The sequence below is a fragment of the Schistocerca cancellata genome, unplaced genomic scaffold (genome assembly GCF_023864275.1).
Source record: "Schistocerca cancellata isolate TAMUIC-IGC-003103 unplaced genomic scaffold, iqSchCanc2.1 HiC_scaffold_313, whole genome shotgun sequence".
In the NCBI taxonomy this organism is placed as follows: Eukaryota; Metazoa; Arthropoda; class Insecta; order Orthoptera; family Acrididae; genus Schistocerca; species Schistocerca cancellata.
In genome coordinates this window covers 12,501-15,655 of record NW_026046331.1, presented here as the reverse complement: position 1 = coordinate 15,655, position 3,155 = coordinate 12,501, and the positions used below count along the sequence as shown (strand labels likewise).

At 55.8% G+C, this 3,155-nt stretch overlaps 1 non-coding gene across 1 annotated transcript in view; it reads left to right on the top strand.

Moving 5' to 3' along the window:
• The first annotated feature begins 1,638 nt into the window (after positions 1 to 1,638).
• The window catches only part of LOC126114630 (small subunit ribosomal RNA), a 1,909-nt gene continuing 392 nt past the window's right edge, over positions 1,639 to 3,155 (top strand). Inside the window, exon 1 of the ribosomal RNA XR_007525178.1 lies at positions 1,639 to 3,155. This exon is cut by the window's right edge and continues 392 nt beyond it. This is a non-coding gene — a ribosomal RNA (small subunit ribosomal RNA).

Sequence of the window (3,155 nt, the reverse complement as noted above, 5' to 3'; positions counted from 1 at the left end):
AAGTTGTGCCTTAACCTAACCCAAGTTGTGCCTTAACCTAACCCAAGTTGTGCCTTAACCTAACCCAAGTTGTGCCTTAACCTAACCCAAGTTGTGCCTTAACCTAACCCAAGTTGTGCCTTAACCTAACCCAAGTTGTGCCTTAACCTAACCCAAGTTGTGCCTTAACCTAACCCAAGTTGTGCCTTAACCTAACCCAAGTTGTGCCTTAACCTAACCCAAGTTGTGCCTTACCCTGCTCTGTAATTGGCATATGACACGTTACATTAATGTATTGTCCAACCGCAACCCGCTCAGAATGTTGTGTACACAGCTACGTGTCATCTCCCCATAACAGCTGCATTGCAGTGTGGTACGCCATAGAGACGTGTGGGAGTAATGGACGCAGTGGATGGCGATCAGCATGAGCCGTCTGTTCATGTAGTGGCGCGTGTATGCAGACGTAGTAGTCTCTTCTCACACAATGTGATAGCACGGTGCCCCGCGTTCCACATCTGCGACATGCTACAGAGGCCGGTTGACAGTTGGTCGCGCAATGGACATCGCATACGTACGGGGGCACCTTCCACGTGCCCTCTAGTCGGGCACATTTTGTTGCGTGGATGTGAGCGGATGTAGTGTGTCTTGACACCTGACAGGCAGGCATGCAATAATAGTTGACTTTGCAAACGGGGATGGACGTGTACGTTTACTGGTGACGTTACGCAAATGAACAACTGGTAACCCGTTGTGGTGCGGTTGTCCTTGCTGGAGGTACATCTGTGAGGGCAACGATCGGTACAGCTACGAAGCGGTCCCCACCATACCAACGAACGTGAATGTGAATCTGGGTGTGAAGCGATACGCGGCTGTGGGTGGGTGGGACTGTCCCCGGCCGGTGAGGGGGGGCCGCCCGGCGTGCTGGCCGCGCGGTGCGTGGGCGCACGCGCTACAGCCGGCTGGTGGGGGCGCCCAGTGGCAGGCGCGCCGGCCGACGGACGCGGCAGGCGGCGCAGCTGCGCGCCGGGGCACCCTGCGCGCGGCGCCGTGCAGCCAAAGTGGGTCCTCGCCGGCCCGGTGCGAAGCGCGGTGGACATCTGCAGTGTGCTGGTCCGATTGAGGACTGTGTGCGTTGAGGATGCGCCGCCGCCCGGCACTCGGCGCCGCGACGCCGTCTGCTGCTCGGTCGCCCCAGCGGTTCTCGCTGGTGGTTTGTATCGCAGTTGTGCAGACGTGTTGGCACGTGCGCTGTGCTGGGAGAGTTCGCTTCGGCACCCACGTGGGGCCTTTGCCCTTCTGTGGCGCTGGCGTTGGAGCTGCCGGTCACCGTAGGTGGCGCGTGTTGTCTCCCGCCGGCAATGCCACGACAGCACGCTCCCGGGCCTCTGTCGGCAGCGGCAAGCTCAGTTGGGAGCACGGGTGGTCGCACCTAAAGCGTCTACTCGCCTAACTCCGGGCGATTGCGCCTCTCTCGAACCCGACCAAGTACTTAGGACGGCGCTGCGCGCCGCCGGGACCTGAGAGGGTTTCGAGGTGTATTGTGCAGGGGAGCTCAGCCTCCTCCTGTTTGCAGAATAATTGAGCGGACGCTTGCGTGTTCGCGCGGGCCCCTGGGACACACTCCCGGGCGGCCGGCTGCTCAGCTCTAGTTGACGCAGCTCCCTGGTTGATCCTGCCAGTAGTCATATGCTTGTCTCAAAGATTAAGCCATGCATGTCTCAGTACAAGCCGCATTAAGGTGAAACCGCGAATGGCTCATTAAATCAGTTATGGTTCCTTAGATCGTACCCACGTTACTTGGATAACTGTGGTAATTCTAGAGCTAATACATGCAAACAGAGTCCCGACCAGAGATGGAAGGGACGCTTTTATTAGATCAAAACCAATCGGTCGGCTCGTCCGGTCCGTTTGCCTTGGTGACTCTGAATAACTTTGGGCTGATCGCACGGTCCTCGTACCGGCGACGCATCTTTCAAATGTCTGCCTTATCAACTGTCGATGGTAGGTTCTGCGCCTACCATGGTTGTAACGGGTAACGGGGAATCAGGGTTCGATTCCGGAGAGGGAGCCTGAGAAACGGCTACCACATCCAAGGAAGGCAGCAGGCGCGCAAATTACCCACTCCCGGCACGGGGAGGTAGTGACGAAAAATAACGATACGGGACTCATCCGAGGCCCCGTAATCGGAATGAGTACACTTTAAATCCTTTAACGAGTATCTATTGGAGGGCAAGTCTGGTGCCAGCAGCCGCGGTAATTCCAGCTCCAATAGCGTATATTAAAGTTGTTGCGGTTAAAAAGCTCGTAGTTGGATTTGTGTCCCACGCTGTTGGTTCACCGCCCGTCGGTGTTTAACTGGCATGTATCGTGGGACGTCCTGCCGGTGGGGCGAGCCGAAGGCGTGCGACCGCCTCGTGCGTGTTCGTGCGTCCCGAGGCGGACCCCGTTGAAATCCTACCAAGGTGCTCTTTATTGAGTGTCTGGGTGGGCCGGCACGTTTACTTTGAACAAATTAGAGTGCTTAAAGCAGGCAAGCCCGCCTGAATACTGTGTGCATGGAATAATGGAATAGGACCTCGGTTCTATTTTGTTGGTTTTCGGAACCCGAGGTAATGATTAATAGGGACAGGCGGGGGCATTCGTATTGCGACGTTAGAGGTGAAATTCTTGGATCGTCGCAAGACGAACAGAAGCGAAAGCATTTGCCAAGTATGTTTTCATTAATCAAGAACGAAAGTTAGAGGTTCGAAGGCGATCAGATACCGCCCTAGTTCTAACCATAAACGATGCCAGCCAGCGATCCGCCGCAGTTCCTCCGATGACTCGGCGGGCAGCCTCCGGGAAACCAAAGCTTTTGGGTTCCGGGGGAAGTATGGTTGCAAAGCTGAAACTTAAAGGAATTGACGGAAGGGCACCACCAGGAGTGGAGCCTGCGGCTTAATTTGACTCAACACGGGAAACCTCACCAGGCCCGGACACCGGAAGGATTGACAGATTGATAGCTCTTTCTTGATTCGGTGGGTGGTGGTGCATGGCCGTTCTTAGTTGGTGGAGCGATTTGTCTGGTTAATTCCGATAACGAACGAGACTCTAGCCTGCTAACTAGTCGCGTGACATCCTTCGTGCTGTCAGCGATTACTTTTCTTCTTAGAGGGACAGGCGGCTTCTAGCCGCAC